The sequence below is a fragment of the Macaca mulatta genome, chromosome X, assembly GCF_049350105.2.
Source record: "Macaca mulatta isolate MMU2019108-1 chromosome X, T2T-MMU8v2.0, whole genome shotgun sequence".
NCBI lineage: Eukaryota > Metazoa > Chordata > Mammalia > Primates > Cercopithecidae > Macaca > Macaca mulatta.
Window position 1 is genome coordinate 28432409 of NC_133426.1, and position 19593 is coordinate 28452001.

Genomic DNA, 19593 nt, shown 5'->3' on the forward strand with positions numbered 1-19593 from the left:
CAGATGTACCGAATCAGAATCTGCATTTTAACAAGACACCCAGGTGATGGTGTGTACATCAAAGTTTGAGAAGCACGGAATCGCATGTGAGTGTTATACTATCCTAATGTAAATAGTCAAGGACCTTAAATTGAGCAAATAACCTAATGTATTTACCCGTACCTGCTTTGACCCTCTTTCTTCATCACAAATTCAACTCGGAAACCAGCAGCGAACTCTTTTGTAGGGAACTCAATTACGCGGTGGATGGAGGAGGATCCTCTTCAATATCCTCCTCTCCGCTCTTCCTCCCACTCCCCACCCCCCACCCCGCACTCCCGGAGAGCCTTCCACAGGCACCCTTCTCCCTGAGCCCCACTGACTTAGGGAAGATTTTGCTCCTCCTCCAAACTGAAAGCGCGGCTGCGAGGAGGGTTACTGCTTGAAGGACTCGCAGTTTGCATGTCAATACAGACAGAAGCACTTTTGCAAAACTGCCCTTTAGAAACAATTATCATCTTAGCACCTGAGGTTTGTTTGGAGCAGCCCCCGCACCCCTTCCCTCTTGTAATCCATCTTAAAGTGATACGGAGAATGGGGGCGTTGGGGAGACAGTGATGGGGGTGGGAGGGTCGCGTGCAATAATAAATCTGCTTCAAAGAGAAGAGATGAAAAGGAGGTTATCAAGAGCGCGTCGGCTTAGGCATCACTCTCTGTATCTTTCTGCTTCCTAGAGAAATGGAACCATAATTCTAAGGTGGCTAAGGCAAGACTGTATAAGCATCCAAATTTGCCAGTCCACTTTTGCCTGGAAGGACGGACTTCCGTTATTTGAGGCCTCCCCGGGTCCTTTCCAAAAGATTCCCAGGCTACCCTCCTTCCACTTCGGTCTTCTGAGAACTAAAACTCGCAAAGCGGTGGCTGTCTGTGGATTGGCTAGTACTAAAATATCCATTGGGTGGCAGTAATACTATCCTCTTTATGACTTGCAGCAAACCAGAGAATGCATTCAATCAAATGAACCGATCTTGTAGAAACACTGGAATCATTTATGCATTGCAGTTTCTCTTTCTTGTTTTCGCTCCTTCTTCCCTGGGATATTTTGAGTGGATTGTGGCTATTAATCGAGATCCCGTGCTATTCGTGTTTTGCTTGTCGTTTTCGCTCAGGATTAGCATGATTCAAGGCAAACGCAAAGCTGCTTTTCCCACCACCCCCCCACTCTTTTTTGAAAAATCATTTTTGGGGGCTGCTGAAGAGAGCTAGGACCCAGGAGACACCTTCCCAAACAGCAGGGGTTGTGTGCTTTCACATAGCAGTACTGTACAAGGAAAACCCCGTCGGATCTGTTATTGCGGGATACTTGTGAAATATACATAGGATTCTTTCTTATGGCTGCATCCCGGATCTGGAAATTTTACTTGGGGACCAGGAGGATTTGAAAGGCTGCATGTATTCAGAAGATTTGCAAGCAACACTCCAATTCTTGTCATAGAGCTCACAGACTTCTCACTTATCGGCTTTTTTCCTTCCTTATTTTTAAAGAATTATTCTTATTTTCCCCCCTCTTTTTCTGCTCTCTCCTCTCTCAGTCTCTCCTTTTCTATCTGCCTCTTCATTTTTCTCCTAGTCTGTTTTTTTTTTCCTGCTCTGCACCTGGATTGTATCTTCAGCAAACAATCGGGCACTTTGAGAACTAACTGGAGACAGTCTTGTAGGGAAGATCTGTATGGAATTATCTGCTTTTATGGTGAACTTGGCATTTGTGAATGGGAATCTTGTTCACAATATTAATTGCTAGCAAAAACAAGAAAAAGAACACAGGAGTAAAACGTGGATTTTTCTGAATACGCATTGTGATGACCAGCAATTACCTTACCGACTAATATCCAGAGGAGAATAATTTGGAAGACTGTTGTGGGTAAGGTCATTTTATATATGCAAACCCGTCAGTGGCATGAGCAAACTTGGGCATTTGTAATGGGAATGGGTGACTTGAATGATTGCTGCATCGCATTGATGGCTGTGATGTGGCCGTTATTGGCACTGAATGGAATAACTGCAGTTGGGTGTGTTGATGTATGTGTGTGTGCGTGCGTGTGTGTGTGTGTATGTATGTGTGCCCATATTCTGAGTGCAATTGAAAATCAAAGTATCACTCTCTCCCCCAATTATTTTGATATGGAAGAGTGTCTTGAATTAATTCTGGGAAGACACTCTTTGTTTGGATGCAATATTTGTAGCCCCTACATTCTGGAAGGGGTAGCGGCACTAAAAGAAACACTTATTGAAGAACCCCATTTAAAATGAAACGAGCTACTCTCTGTGCATTAAAAGAAATATGTTTTCAACTCAGTGCAGCATTCTGCTGCATTTCACAGCCGCAATGGGACCAGGGACATCCCACTTGTCAAGTTCTTAAACTTTAAGGTGATAATCATCGTTAATTGTTCTCTAGGTTGTGGTTACTGGAGATTATTAAGTGCCGTGGGCTACTTTTTTATCTACTGGATTATCACTCAGCGTGAAAAAAGGAAAAGAAAAAGCTAAAAATGATGGCTAACATAGAGAAGAATAAGGCAACATTATCTTAAATATCACCATAGTGCTTTCTTTCTCAAGTTCAGTTGCCCAATCATATAATTATTTACCCAATACCCTAAATAGGTGAAGCTGAGACCCACGTGCAGGGGAGTCGAAGGTCTGAAAGCGGAGACCATCCTTTTATTGCAATGCAGCCAGCTTGGGAAATGCAGGCAATTAATTCATACTTCCCCTAACCTTAAGCTGAAGATGTGTCCTATCTGCTACATCTATTTTACCCTTTCGGTAAAAAGTTAGAGACTAGAACACTAAGGATGTTTAAGCATATTCTGCCTGGGAAATGGGATAAAGAAATCAATATTGATGACGTGGTTCAGTGCACTGTACTGCAATGCTAAAGTCCCATATTCAGTGCCTGTGATGAGAGAATGGAGCATTTACATGTGTTATAAATCTCACCTGGTAGATTGATCGGAAGGGGAGGGGAGAAGATATGTGGATATGTAGGAAGATGGATGGAAGTCGTGCATAATCGGTGATTATGTAACTTCATTACATCAGCGAGTTCCAGTCAACGATAGTGAGATGAGATGATTGTATAGAGAGAGGCTCCATCACCCTGTTAACTTTTGAAGGCTTGTAACAGCTAACAGAGGAGGAGGGCAGAGAGAGATTAGCTCCAAGGGTCCTGTAAACCTTGATCTCTATGGCAAATTTAGCATGAGTTTTCTCATAGTGAGTTTCAGAGGGACATCAGATCATGTAAGCTTTAGGGCTGGACAGGACCAATTTTAGCCACACCCGTGGAGAGTCAAAATGAGTCCACAATGTTTCAGAAGTGCCCCATTGAGTAATGGGGACTGATTATTCCAGCCAAGGTCATAGTTCTTTACCCTAGGATTGAAATATATGACCCCAACTGAATGGAAAGTTAAATTCATTGAAATGAAGACTGTGAACAGAAGGAATATTTAGGGTCCTTTCTTGCATTTTCCTGGTAGAGCTTGATGCAGATTTCAGCCTGGTGGTTCCCTCATAAAAATGATGATTGCTTCCACAGTGTGTCAGAAATGAGTGTTTTATCCCTTTATCTAAACCATGACAATCTCTTTCTGGGCCATTTTAACCTTCTGGGAAAAGAGAAGTAAAAGCATTCAAAGGTAACAGTACCCTGTTGAATTACAAATTAAATGGCATTGGATTCATTATTAACACAGATCTCAGAAAAAAAGAGCAATCTATGTTCAAGTTTCACTTATTCAATGGTTTAAAAGACAGGTTGCAGCCGCCAAAGACTTTTACCATGAGATGAGATAAATGTACTGTGCTCACTGTGCAGAGGAGGGAATACTGCAGAATAAAATGTCATTTTTCCCTCATGTTTTATCTGGAGTTGTGATTTTTTTTAAAGAAGATACACATCAGGTTCTTTTGGCCTTCTACTGTTTTAGGATCTGTTTTCTCCTCAATAGATCACATATTCACAAAAAATGAAACTTCTGAAATCCTAAGCCTGTTCAATTGAATCATCTTATTATCTAGTTGTGCTATTTCCTATTTCTCTTTACGTTTATCTTACAGAGAAGGCTAAATGACTTTTCTATCAGGGAGATGAGATGATTTTTTTCTGTTTTTCTTTTATTTCTCATATTCCATTTCCTTCCAGTCCTAAGGAGTAAGATGCAGAATCTAGACACCCTCTAAGTAACTTTGAAAAGATTTGCTTACCCTGAGTCAGAACGGTGGGATTGGGGAATGAAATTCTAAGGTCTGATATTTGAGGTGACTTTCATACTTCTGCAGGACGTGCACAAACATTGATGTATTGTACCAGTGGATTTGGAGGTTTGGCATTCATATTGTGTAGGAAATTGAATGTGAAGTTAACTCCTGATTCCTTCCTTCAGGGGTCAGGGTAACACAACGGCTGCTTCCAGGCTGTTGGTTTCCAACTATGTGCACAAATATAGTCTGTAATGATTTTTCCTGTACTCCTTCTTTCAATATTTCATAAATGACTTCCTCAGTTGTTTTCTGACGTAAGCCACACATATATAATCAAGCAGGGCATAGGTTTTCTAAGCTCAGTAGGATATGGAAATAATAGAAGGATGGAAAAGGATTCTGTACAAAAAGACACTGGTTGTGAAGCAAATATACATATGTAATTGCTAACTCCTTACTTGAAGACTGCATGTACTTCTATTAGGAAAGATAGTTTCAATCATGTTAATGGCACTTTATAAGCTGTCACTTTCTTTAGGAAGAAGATTATGTAACTAAGGCAGGTTATGGCTTTTTTCTTAAGTATCCTACAAATCAATAATAAAAAGCTTTGTCTAATAGGAAAGCATTTAAACATGATGGCAGTGGGTAATTTAAAATATAACATCTATTTTCTATTTTATTTCCATTTCGTCAGCCACAGTCATGTAGTTAGGTTAGAAAATATTTAGGAAAAAAAAAATACCATTTATGAATATCAGAGCTATCAGTTTTGTTTCCTGACCAGTTGCTTCAGCAAAGTAAGGAGATTTAGCAGATAAGTAATCACAGTATTCCTAAAACTAGAGAAAATTTTAAATTGAATTTTTGTTATGTTTGCAACACATGTGAACAAATCAGTATTACTTTAAAAATGACTATTAGATAAAACATTTTAAAGAACAGTTGAACTTTGAAGATTTATATTTCAGAATTTGTTATACACTGAAATGTTTGGGATATACTTTGACTTACAACAGATATGATATTTGGTATTTGGCAAATCTTGTGTTTTTATAAAGCAGACTACTCTATAATTTGTAGCAACAAAACAAGTGTTGATTATTGAGATTTAAAAGTAGCAAGTTTTCTGGTGATGCTCAAGTTATAAAGCATAATTATAATTGTACCGGTTGGGCAGCTATAGTTAAGGTCGCATCAGCATTTTTATTATTAAATTCCAACCCTATTTCCATTAGGTGTATCGGGAATCTCAAAGAGGAGAGTCCAGTTCTGTGAGACATCAAGGCATTGTAGAATTCCGGGCTGAGTCAGAGGGCTTGAAACTGTACTTCCGGCTCTGTCAGTTACTAGCCTTGTGACCTCTGACACCACATTTGATTTCTCAGTGTTCCAGAGAATCATGTTAAAAAAAATAAATAGTTGCATATTGCTCTACAGAAAGGAGATAATACGTGTCTAAGTATTTACCGCTATCCTATGCCTTAGAAATATATGGAGTTATTATTATTAAGGATTCCCCTAAGTCTTACGAATTTAGCCGTGCATGTTTTTTACACCCTTATTATAAATCTGAATAGGTGCTTTCTAGTAGCAATTACAGTTAGCTGTACATAATATTGTTCAGTGATTAACCAACAAAGACAAATTAAAAGCTTTGGTGGTTAACTTTCACTTAGTACTCAGTTTTTTCCAGAAGTACTCATATGGGAATATAGTTGTCTTAAGTAATTAAAGCAATAGTTGCTTTTGAATAACATTCAAACAGTGGTAACTAAGGGTTTTATGTGTGAAAGTGTTTTATGCAGATTGCTTTTTAAAAAGATGCTTCTGAGTACTCAGGAGTTTCTGTTTCTGCCACCAAGAACACACAAACAAATGTACTCCAACTTGATGCTACCTCTCAAATTGAGTATATTGACCAGAAAGTGACTCTTGTCTCTCAGTATGTTAACAAAAGCATAATGAATTTGAATACCAAGTATAATAGAGAAAAAAAGAATATAAAGATACCCGGTCTGTTTGGAATTTTCTAGTTGTAATAATTACTAACTTTCTTTAGGGGGAGGCAATCCCCCATGTGTCACTACTAAAACTGCATCTCTTTAATGTTCTTGTATCTTAACATAATGACATTTACATATATGCAAAGAGGATAGTTTAGTGTTACGAGCTCCCATGTATGTTTTTCAGTGAGTGAATAATCAGGTTACAGAGTTAGTTTTTATATTTTGGTTAAAGTAGAATTAGAAAGTGCAAAATTAACCCTGTAATAAATTAGTAGTCCTGGGCTTAAAATAAAGAATTTTCATGTTGTAGAGCAACCTCCTCTTTGTAACTTCCCAGTGTCTTGCTTTTCTTTTCAAGGATTCCCAATATATTTTTGTTTCAGATGAATTTCATTATGCATGTTTATCTGACTTCATTGATGCCTATTAATAGCAAGCATTTTCTTGGTTTCCTATATTTAAAAATGCATATTCTTTACGTCTTATGGCAATACTTTAGATTTGCTCTGGCAGATTTATGAAGGAATATTGTATGAATGTGGGCAGGCTGTTTATTTGACAAATTCAGCTAATCACCTTACAAATATGCTTTTAATTTTCACCCAGAAAATGCCACCCTGGAGTGTCTTATACTGCATATAACATTCTGTTACAGTCCAACCACATGGCTCAATGGACATACTTATCCATTAAGTATGCTTATCCTGACCATTGGTTTACAAGGAAAGATCCTTAATTGACATGCTTTTTTGGTATCCTTGTGTAGACACAATATTCAGGTGCCCAAACTCTAAAACTCCTGTACAGAGAAGGGATGAGTAGGTGGCTTGATGTTGCTTTCTTATCACACGATCTGAAAATCCCAGGCACTGAACTGTGAATAAAACAAAGGGAGAAAGAAAAGAAAGAGAACTAAAAGAAAATTTTACTTCTGAAAATTTTGGTCTTTCTCATTTCTTAAAAGTAATCACAACCTTAAAAGTAATCTTTTTCATCACAAGCTATTCAAATGGTTTGTTATGGTTACTATGTTCATATATATCAAATACAATAAATGGCACTAAATGAGCTACTTTGTTCTTACAGGAGCTACACGTCTATGAAGATAAACTGAAGAGTTAAACTAGATTGTATGTTGTAACACTACGTCAGGATATTGTGTGTAGAATTTGGACTCACTGAAAAAATGAAACGGATTGTGGATTATAATCATATAATTATAGACTTTTACTCTTTCAATGTTTATTAGGTATCTTATACTTTATTTGAATTATAATTATAATACATCAGCATATGGATAATCATAAAATTATTCATAGTAGTTTATCTTCTTATGACCTAATCAAAGTGAGTTACCTTATTGATGTTTTAGATTAATATGTGTGACTGAGTATAGCGATCTTCATCATCTTCTGGTGCAAAGTTCCCTTTTTAATTAAAAACATTCCCTGGAAGTCCACTTAATCATAGTTATACTTTCAGTATCCATTAATTGAGAAAATGCATGATAATAATAGTAAATTATTATGAATATAATAACTCTTTAAAAGTGAATTTATGTATAGTCGCAACAGGGTCTCCTTATATCTTTGAAATGCATTGTTTATTCTAGCTACATAGAAAGTTCGGTGTTTATATAGATTCTAGAGTCCTTGGAGTAACAAAAGGTCCATATGTCTAGAGGCAAAATACTTGCATTATATATACAAATTAATCATGTTCATCTTACAGAGAAGATGGAAGGCGAGTGCATATGGTAGTGGTTTGTGGATCAAAGGGGTTGAATTTCAGTATAGATGGACTTACAGTATATAATTTCCTAAGGATGTACATTTCAAGTTCCAAAATATTCCTATTCGAGTTTTAGGATTCAATAGTTGTAATTTAAAATTGGTTGATTTTGGAAAATAATTGCTTTTTTAAAAAAATAAAATAAGCATTGTTTTTATTGTAGCCGAAATAAAAATGAATTATTATAAATAAAGCCAAAGGTGATCAAAATCTCATAAAAACCTAATAGAATTATATGCAGTATAGGAGTAAAGGATGCCCCATCATGTGATTTTAAACAAGGAAATTGTGAACCAGAGGAATGAAGTGAAGTTTCCAAGATCTTCCAATTTGTTGGCTGTCTCATGATGCATGGTTTTAGTTCCTTGATATAAGCCCTGCTGGGTATTTTAGTTATATAGCAATATGTCCTGGCATACAGCATTATTTTTTATGAGTACAGCTAATGTTGGCATATCGAATCCTTTGGCCTCTAGCTTACTTTATCGACTTGTGATCAGTCATCTGACTTCTGCACTCAGAATCTGTAGACTTTATTTTTCCTGTATGTACACCTGATTTTCGACCTCATTTGATCCCTGGAGACACAATACAAAGGAGAGTTGAGAACATAGGTCACTGGTGGGTCTTCTTGTCTCTTCCATACTGTCCTTTTTCCCATTAGCTTTGTATCTTTCCACCTGCAGGGAATTGCTCTTCTTTGGAGCCTCTCCTTTTTCTGGACTTTCCTGAACATCCCTGGCCATCTTTGTCTCAGTGTTGCATGCTACCTTCTTGCTTCCAAGGGATTCCACTAAGGGATCCTATCAAAATATCTTCTATCTATACTTTATCCCACTTTGACGATATTAAATTTCATATTTCATTTTTTCAACAGGATCAGTCTGCTTACATAAACAATAATGAACCAATTTTGGAATAATGAAGACAGTAATATTTTATCAGGTTTGCCAAGCTAGAATCATATAACTACCACTAAATGAACAAGATACAGCTTATGGGTGTGTGTGTGTATCCTCATATCCTCATGACTGCGTTAATATGTGTATCCACACACATACATGATTTTTGTTGAAATGTTTGACAAATGAATCATTGTTAATATGCTAAAGAGGAAAGTTTGGAATAACAGGCTTTATCCCTTTGTATTATAATAGTGACATTTCTAGAAAAGATGCCATTAACTTTTTTCTGACCCTGAAAAATAGCTCGAATGGACTGCATTTTAGATAATAAGGTGGAGACAGGGCTATGGAGGACATACTTTTGTTCAGATTGAATCCTGCAGTGCCCTCTAGAGTTACTGGGTAGGGAGCTGGTAGCATACCTGTATGAAGAAATGACGCTGGCTATGAACACTATGATGCTTACAACCTCTCTGCCAACTTTATTTCAGAAGAGACACATCCAGGAGAGCTAAATACAGTGGTAAAAATGGAAAAACTGAGAGAGTTAGAATGGTATCAAGTATTTTGTGTAAACAAAGCTTCATGTGGCCAAGGGAGAAAATTTGAATATAACAAATGGATCTGGTAGCTCTCAGTGTTTGGTTTTTGAATACTCCTATTAAAGCTCCTAATTGTTCTCACCATGACAGAACTCCTGAATTGTACTCAAGAGGCACCCAGCTCCACAGTGTGCAGAGTAAATGCATTCAAGGGGTCTCTAGGGGTTTTTGACTCTGCTGTTTTTTCTTGTCGGGGTTCTCCTACAGGGCCCTTAATAACACAGCCACAGAGCAAGCCGCTTATGTCAGTAGGTATGCTTTTCTCAGTGAGTGAATGGTTTAGCTTAGCTCCAGGAGGCAAGTGCCTGCCGGCCTTGTATTTCCAGGGCCCAACATTGTGCACAGCATATAGTAGGTCATCAGTATATCATTACACAAGCAAATGCTTAAACGCTTAGGGATAACAGGTCAGTTTTAGATCTGTGTTCTCCAAAACTCATGCTACATTATACATGGAGACAAAAGCTTCTGATTTAAAAAAGTAAAAAAAGGAAAATTGAGTAATATAAAGGAGAGATAATTAATATTAGGTAGTTTGAAACCTACAAATGGACTGAAGGAGAAGAAATCACCTGCCTGTCTTCCTCCCTCCCTCCCTTCCTTCCTTCCTTCCTTCCTTCCTTCCCTCCAGCCCCTTCCTCTTCCTTTCCCCTCCCTCCCTGCCTCCCTTCCTTCCTTCCCTCCCTCCAGCCCCTTCTTCTTCCTTTCCCCTCCCTCCCTCCCTCCCTTCCTTCCTTTCTTCCCTCCAGCGCCTTCTTCTTCCTTTCCCCTCCCTCCCTCCCTTCCTTCCTTCCCTCCCCTCCAGCCCCTTCTTCTTCCTTTCCCCTCCCTCCCTCCCTTCCTTCCTTCCCTCCCTCCCTCCCCTTCTTCTTCCTTTCCCCTCCCTCCCTCCCTTCCTTCCTTCCCTCCCTCCCTCCCCTTCTTCTTCCTTTCCTCCCCCTTCCTTCCACCTCTATCATAGGTATTTAAGTCCCTTCACTGTGTAAGGGGATGCAAGAGGGACTGCAAAGGATACAGAGATGACTGATGTCATGTGTCTGGGCCCAAAAATGGTTTAGTCAGGGACATGACTACTAAACAAAATCACATATACCAACATCCCTTGGTATCCGTGGGAAACTGGTTCCAGGACCCCTTGTGGACACCAAAATCCACAGATGCTCAAGTCCCTAATATAAAATGGCATCGTATTTGCATATGACCTATGTACAACCTCCTGTATACTTTAAATCATCTGAAGATTACTTATACCTAATACAATGTAAATGCTATGTAAATAGTTGTTACATTGTATTTTTATTTGTATTATTTTTAAATATTTTATTGTTCTTTTTAAGTCGTTTTCAAAAAATATTCCTGATCCATGGTTGCTTGGATCCACAGATATGGAGGGCCACCTGTAATTATAATTCAAGATAGTCTACCATACATACTTCTAAGAGAGGTGCCAAGTGTGCTACAGGCTCAAGAAAGGTTCAGAACACATGCATGCAGAGGGATTAGGCAAGGTCTGCTAAAGGAGGCAGCCTTTGTATTGGACTTTGAAGGAGTTAACATGGGTATGGAGATAGGACCTTCTAAATAGAGGGGAGATAAAAAATAAATATATTGTAAGTAGGACCAAATGGAGCATGGTTAAGGAAGATCCAATGTTCTTGTTTCCCCAGAGAAGGGGGTATATCATATGAAATGTAAGAAGATAAGGCTGGAGCCCTGAGCCTCCATGTCTGGCAAGCAGGAGCCAATGGAATGGTATTGCATGAGCTTAAGGAAAACAGAACATTGCATGACCTGCTCAGATTTATGCTTTAGGAAGAAGGGGAATGAATTAAGAGTGTGTATCTCCAGGTTACCATTGATTTCAAGTTGTGCGAATTTCCCAGTGACTCCTGAGTTTCACGCTTATTCCAATTTTCTCATGTAGAACTGCAGGCCTCAAACAGCCATCACTAGCTCCCTTCATTTTCCTCTTTCTTTTTTCCTTTCAAAGAATAAACTGCCGGATGTGATGGCTCATGCCTGTAATCCCAGCACTTTGGGAGATCTGAGGTCAGGAGTTTGAGACCAGCCTGACAAGCATGGTGAAACCCCATCTCTACTAAAAATACAAAATTAGCCGAGCATGATGGCACATGTCTGTAATCCCAGCTACTTAGGAGGCTGAGGCAGGAGAATTTCTTGGACCTGGGAGGCAGAGGCTGCAATGAGCCAAGATCATACCATTGTATTCAAGCCTGGGCAGCAAGAGTGAAACTCTGCCTCAAATAAATAAATAAATAAATAAACTAACAAACACACCACTGCTACCAGTGCTAGACAAATACAGAAGCCAGAATTTAACATTAGTTTTTATTTTTTCAAGCAGAAGGCAAGCTTCTGTAATGGGGCTGATACATTCAAATTATATTTACTTGGTAGTGTTAGAAAGTTGCCACACACTGTAGCAACAATGCTAAGTGTAAACAATGTTTAAGTGTAACTCTTTTTTTTTTTTGAGATGGAGTCTCGCTCAGTCGCCCAGGCTAGAGTGCAGTGGCACTATCTCTGCTCACTGCAAGCTCCGCCTCCCGGGTTTACGCCATTCTCCTGCCTCAGCCTCCCGAGTAGCTGGGACTACAGGCGCCCACCGCCTGCCACCACGTCTGGCTAATTTTTTGTACTATTTTTAGTAGAGACGGGGTTTCACCGTGTTAGCCAGGATGGTCCCGATCTCCTGACCTCGTGATCCGCCCGCATCGGCTTCCCAAAGTGCTGGGATTACAGGCTTGAGCCACCGTGCCCAGCCAAGTGTAACTCTTTAATGACTACATTGGATAATGTTTAAAGTTTATTTCTTTACTGTGATGGCAACAGCAAAGTGACTCTAAAGTGACAATTCATCTGGAAGAAAGAAGTTGAAGGAAGCAACTGGGAAAAAAGAAAAAAGGAAAGTGCTTTATATAATGTAATGGCAAGGTGGAAATATAAATTTCAAACTGGTTTTATAGTAAGGTCATATGGAAGAAGAATATTGCTTTAGAGTAGAATGTACATCCAATGATAAGATAATAGGATTTATTTCTAACAAGTGTGAACTCTTTTGCTAACTACCAATAATTGTAACAATTTTGAATTGTAGATGGAAATTAGAAAGTGAGCCTCCTAGTAATAAAAAAAAACCCATGCTAGTTTAGTTTAAATTATTTTTCTTATCAAATACTTTATGCTTCTAATAAATGGAAGAAAAGAAATGAATAAGTATAGTTTTGTTTCCCCATACTTTATCTGATCACTCTATATTGGAAGATGTAGTAAGCTGGAAAATGACCAAACGTTGAAGATAAAATGAGAAAAAATGTGATTTACTTAGGCACAAACTAAATGTTATGTACATCGTCCTTAGGATTCAGGTGAAAGAACAAGTCTCACAGTCTAGCTGTTGTGAAAACTCACTCACCTAGCCCTGAGGTTTCTGATTCGGTGTTTGGAATGCAGTATAGAAATTTGTACTTTTTTTTTTTTTTTTTTTTTAGATGGAGTTTCACTCTTTTTTGGCCAGGCTGGAGTGCAATGGCACAATCTTGGCTCACTGCAACCTCTGCCTCCCGGGTTCAAGCAAATCTCCTTCCTCGGCCTCCCGAGTAACTGGGATTACAGGTGTGTGCCACCACACCCAGCTAATTTTGTATCTTTAGTAGAGACGGGGTTTCACCATGTTGGCCAGGCTGGTCTCAAACTCCTGACTTCATGAGATCCACCCACCTTGGCCTCCCAAAGTGCTGGGATTACAGGCATGAGCCACCACACCCAGCTGAGAAATTTGTACTTTCAAAAACATTTGAGGGCCGGGCATGGTGGCTCATGCCTGTAACCCCAGCACTTTGGGAGGCTGAGGCGAGGGGAATAACCTGAAGTCAGGAGATCAAGACCAGCCTGGCCAACATGGGGAAATCCCGTCTCTACTAAAAATACAAAAATTAGCTGGGCACGTTGGCGGGTGCCTGTGATCCCAGCTAGCTACTTGGGAGACTGAGGCAGGAGAATCGCTTGAAACTGGGAGGTGGAGGTTGCAGTGAGCCGAGATTGTACCACTGCACTGGGTGACAGCCTGGGTGACAGAGCGAGATTCCATCTCAAAAAAAAAAAAAAAAAAAAAATTGAGGTCGGTAGTATCACCAAGGTGTTCCTTGGGAGGGCTTCAACAGAAACCTCTCAGTCTCTGTCAGTATTGCTTTCCTCCTGGCATCATATGTTATTATGGATATTGGATGCTTTCTCAATATTTTCCAAAATGCTCCTCCAACTCAGCTTCAACTTTCAAGTAATAAGTCATATCCAACCACAATGGCACAGGGTAGGCCCCTGCTATGCTGAAATCCTCATGCTGCCACTGTCTCAGTTGATTATCATGCAGCAATTGTGGCTCATTGTTGGCCCCTACTAACCACTGTCCTTCAGTCCTATTATGTGATCAGAATTGCCCCTTCCCATATGTATTTTAATGAATGCCTTCAGGTGAGTGAATGAGAAATACTACTTGAGGGCCCTATCTGTTGTAAGAATGGTACTTAACACAGGCTGTAGATGTTCAAGATAGTTCTTGCCATCTAAAGCTTATGGACTGGTGGGAAAGGCATATGTGTTCAATTGGGCTCCCTGGAAACAGACTCTGAGATGAAGACTTGCATACAGAAGTTTTAGTCACTTCTGAGGCAGACAAACTGACTGCAATGTGGTTGCAGCTGGGGCCTCAGCAGTTCCAATGAGAAGTTCTAAAGATCTGATGGTCCTTCAAAATGGTCTCACATTGAGTCAAGGGGTTGGGGCTTTCTATGTTCACATCAGGCAGTGACTGGTGGGGGGCTGCTCCACAGGAAGGAGCATAATGTTGGGAAGACAGTTATTTGCAGCTGAGGGTAAATCCCAATGAGGGACACAGCTGTGAGCCACCAACGGCAGGATGGGTATACAGGCCATTAAGAGAGGAATGAAAGTTATTTGGAACGTCTGACAAGATCATATTTTTTCCCTCACCCCTTGAGGCATGATGCAATAATACCATATGAAATTACCGAGGAAATGCTATGAAATCTTAAACATTTGTTTAAAGGGATGAAGAAACTAAATACAGTTGAGTACAAGACCTTGCTCTATGTAGTTTTGCTTCAGAGAATGTGATTTTCTCAGGAATGTAGTTCAAGTCACATTACAGTTACTCCTGTTGTAAGTTACCAGGCCGCAAATATCTAATGAGCATGTTCTCTGTGTCCTAGACAGAGAGGAAAAAGTGGAAAATTCATGCCTGGAGAGTTTACATAGGACCCTTTTTTTTCCTCAGTGGTTCGTGTGCTTGATTTCGAGTTTAAGGAGGGGATTTGGGGGTGGGGGTCAGAGAAGGGGCAAGGAAATGGAACAGAGTAGAGTGGGGCCAAGTTTCCTGAATTCCAAGGATAATAAGACAATTGTTTGGGTTGTACAGGACCAGGCTACAGAGGAATATTGACAGTTGGCAGAAGGCGCAGACTCGATGAACTGAGTGGTAGTGGAATAAGTTGAATGTAGATTTACTGGTACGGAACAGACAGTGAAAGCAGTGTTTCATTAGCATTAGCCAGTCTATAATTTGGACTGGAGGGGAACTAGTTTTGAATACGATGAATTTGAAATCATAGAAATAATATATCCTAGAGTTCAATTTTCACTGAAAGGAAACATTTCATATAACACTATTCACTTTTATATTATGTGGAAATATTAATTTCCTTCCTTAATGCAAGGGAAGTGACATTACTTCAGGTTTTTAAAATGCTTTCTTCAACCCTAGTGAGGTAATAGGAGCACCTTCTATTTTTATCCTGTAAAGATTTTCAATCAAGTTAAATATACTGACACTTAATTTTACCAGTAATTTTTTAAAGCACTGGCTGTGTCTAAATGGGCAACCATTCATTAAATCATAGAAAAATTGAATAGGGATGAACTTACTACATACCTTTACAGATACAAACATCTCTCGGCTGGGCGCGGTGGCTCACGCCTGTAATCCCAGCACTTTGGGAGGCTGAGGTGGGCGGATCACAAGGTAAAGAGATCGAGATCATCCTGACCAACATGGTGAAACCCTGTCTCTACTAAAAAATACAAAAATTAACTGGGCGTGGTGGTGCATGCCTGTAGTCCCAGCTACTTGGGAGGCTGAGGCAGGAGAATCGCTTGAACCTGGGAGGCAGAGGTTGCAGTGAGCCAAGATCCTGCCACTGCACTCCAGCCTGGTGACAGACCGAGACTCCATCTCAAAACAAAACAAAACAAACAAACAAAAAATATCTCAACTACCAAAAGATTATCCATTAACTGATATTCACTTTAATAAACAACCACTTTGGTGATTTTTTCCCTCACTTGACCTGACATTTGACTAGATGGTCAACTCAATTCAGTTCAACAAATACTTGCAGATGATCCACCTACTCCATGCTTAATTCACCTACTCCATGCTTAATTCAAGCACAAAGCTAGAATGAGCAATTTACTCATTGCCACAGCAACTGAGGATGCACATTGTTAAGCATTTTAAAAGATTTGTCTTAAAAAAATTAGTAGTCTTTGCTACCAGCACCTCGCTTGCTTTAAAAGCATTTGATACATTCCTTCTCTGACTTTGGCTTGATTTTTCTGGAATTAAAAAAACAAAAGTTGGCCAGCCATGGTGGTTCATGTGTGTAATCCCAGCATTTTGGGAGGCCAAGGCAAGTGAATCACCTAAGGTTAGAAGTTCGAGACCAGCCTGGTCAACGTAGTGAAACCCCGTCTCTATGAAAAATATAAAAATTAGCCAGGCATGGTGGCACACGCCTGTAATCCCAGCTACTTAGGATGCTGAGGCAGGAGAATTGCTTGAACCTGGGAGGTTACAGTGAGCCGAAATTGCGTCACTGTACTCCAGCCTGGGCAACACAACGAGACTCCATCCCCCCCCCCAAAAAAAAAAGTTTATGGTATTTTTAAAAGACCAAGAATTCAATGAAGGTGACACTCCTTTTCCATCACAATACTCTACTTGTGTTTATGGACCTATATATTTTATTGTTTCAAATACAAACTGTGAAGCTTATTAAGGAGAGTCCAACATTTCTATATATTCACTAGCTGTTTTTTTCATTAAATATAACTTCAAGGCTCCAAGCTCAAAAATTGTTCCATTTTTACTGATTGCATCATGCTATTTGTGCACAGCACACTTTTATTTTTGTCCGCATAGATTTGAAGCAATGGTTTTTTGACTCCGCCACACAATGCCACATCCCTGACAGTAGGTAAGTTATGTTCTTTTGCATTTTTTTACTTAGGAGCTATGTAGGTGGTACGGGAGATGAGTGGCGGCTATTGGAACAGACTGTGCATCAGAAGCTATTTAAACCTCATCTGTAAGAGTTAAGAGTTACTATTTCCTGTTTCCAAAGTGAAAATTAGTTTTAATTTCGTAAATTTGTAATCAGAGAAGATGTGAGTTATTTTTCTAAGCATCTTCTTTGGACTCTCCCAATGTCTTGGTAGCAAAGATTCAAATATTAGTAAGTCTAAACTCATCTTTTATCAATTTGGGTACTCCTGCTGGCCCAATCTTATTAGTTTTAATGTTAGTGTTAGTGTTACTATTGGCTATGATTACAAAAGTATAAAAATAATATATTTAATAAAGCCTCATCATGTGGCTTCAGTCTAGTTTTGGGAACCTGAAAGGTATTATGAACACTAAAAGTTTAGGCCGGGCACGGTGGCTCATGCTTGTAATCCCAGCACTTTGGGAGGCCGAGGCGGGCGGATCACCTGAGGTCAGGAGTTCGAGACCAGCCTAACTAACATGGTGAAACCCCGTCTCTACTAAAAATACAAAAAAAAAAAAAAAAAAAAAATTAGCCAGGTGTAGCGGTGGGCGCCTGTAATCCCAGCTACTTGGGAGGCTGAGGCAGGAGAATCGCTTGAACCCGGGAAGCAGAGGTTGCAGTGAGCTGAGATCACACCATTGCACTCCAGCCTGGGTGACACAGCGAGACTCTGTCTCAAAAAAAATAAAAAAGAAAATTAAAAGTTTAGCATTGCTTCACTGAATCATTACTTAAGTCAAAGATGTTAAGCAGACTTAGTTATTATAATTAAATCCTTTTTACTCCAGGAAAGAATTACAGTACCAGAAATGTGCAATTTGTATACATACAAATTTAGTTTTTGAGACTATCGAAAGGTAATTGGAAATCCATACCTGAGGACAGTCTCTTAGAAAGCATATTTGTGTGAGTCCTTGTTTATTTGGATCACACTAGAGTTGTAGGCAACATATTTGTGTGACTAAGATCATCACCATTGTCTCCATCATAATCATTATCAACAAGCTGGTATTAATTTTAAAAGTGTTCATTATACAATCAAAAAAGCACGATATAGAACAGGACCCTGACTATTGAATATAATGAGCTTGCACCAAGGATTATGTGGCTTGCGGAAATGCTGTGAGGGATACGAATTTTGTCTGTGACATACTTCTGTGTTCAGTTTCAGCAACTCCCACTTCATTTGAATCCCAAATGCTAATGTTAATAACTGTAGTTTCTGAATGCTAAGAGTATTCTATCCCAGAGAAGACTGTTTTCTCAAAAATATATGCTCCCAAGCCACCACTAGCTATGTATTTTTCTCATCAAATTTATTATTTTTAAATTTATTTCTTTGTGTCTTCCTAACTTTAGTGTAAGACTGAGAGGATATGACCTCATTTATCTGGTTCACCACATATCTTTGGTGCCCAGGAGAGTGCCTGGCACATTGTGCAGTTCAGTTCAATAATTATCAAAGGAAGGAAAGAAAGGAAGAAGAAAGGGAGAAAGGAAGAAAAGAAAGAAGAATCTCCCAGAGTGTCCTGGTCTAAGCAAGATAATAGGAGAAAAGAGAGTTTGATTGAAAAACACACTAAGCCTAGCTTGGGAGATACATGACATTTGCATTGTAAAGGTTTTGTTCATGATGCAATGTTACTGGTATAGTAAAGTTAGCATTTATTCCATCCCTCATGGGGATGGGTACAGGTATATCACATGCTCTAAATTGCCAGGTCTGTTGACAGAATGCCTGAATGCCAAGCTGATAGCTTAGAACCTATAGCCAAAGATTTTGGTTGCATCAATAATGCAGAAAGCGATGTCTTAAGGACCATTATTCTGACAGTATGTTTTTAACGTGAGCAATGCCAAAATAGATTGGAGCCTATAGTTAGATGGCACTATATTTTTTATAAATTACAAGGTGATAAAAGTTCTCATTGTTTTAGCTTCTTAGCTGTCCCTACAATTTTTCCTTATGTATAAGTATCCATTAAGAAGAAGATTTAAAAAAAAACACTAATTTCATTTTTATCTCTTTCATAGTATCAATATACCTTCTCCTAATTGCAGAAGATATCATGTTATACTGGAATTCACATTTGGATCAAGGCAAGTGTGAGTTCCAATTTTGGCTTTGACATTTACTAGCTGTGTAACCTTGGATAGGTTACTTATGTTTCAGAGTTTCACTTTCCAGATCTCTGGAGAGAAAAGAATACCTACCTTTAGAATTACTGGGAAAAGTAAAAATAGTATTTGTAGGCCAGGTGTGGTGGCTCACGCCTGTCATCCCAGCACTTTGGGAGGCCGAGGTGGGTGGATCACGAGGTCAAGAGATAGAGACCATCCTGGCCAACATGGTGAAACCCTGTCTCTACTAAAAATACAAAAATTTGCTGGGCATGGTGGCACACACCTGTAGTCCCAGCTACTCAAGAGGCTGAGGCAGGAGAATCACTTGAACCCGGGAGGCGGAGGTTGCAGTGAGCCGAGATTGTGCCATTGTACTCCAGCCTGGTGACAGAGTGAGACTCAAAAAAAAAAAAGGCATTTTTAAAGCATATCGTGCAGTGCTTGACAAATCATAGCTACATAATAAATGCTAATCCTTATTTTAATATTTTAACATGTTGTATTAAAATATAATATATTAAAATATAAACTAAAAAATTAGTTTTCT

The 19593-nt window shown here is 39.2% G+C and overlaps 1 protein-coding gene across 1 annotated transcript in view; it reads left to right on the top strand.

Moving 5' to 3' along the window:
* The first annotated feature begins 1283 nt into the window (after positions 1–1283).
* The window catches only part of IL1RAPL1 (interleukin 1 receptor accessory protein like 1), a 1400950-nt gene continuing 1382640 nt past the window's right edge, over positions 1284–19593 (top strand). The window contains exon 1 of the mRNA XM_015127123.3: positions 1284–1900. The gene's annotated coding sequence lies outside the window, so the exon portion shown is untranslated. The remainder of the gene's footprint in view (positions 1901–19593) is intronic.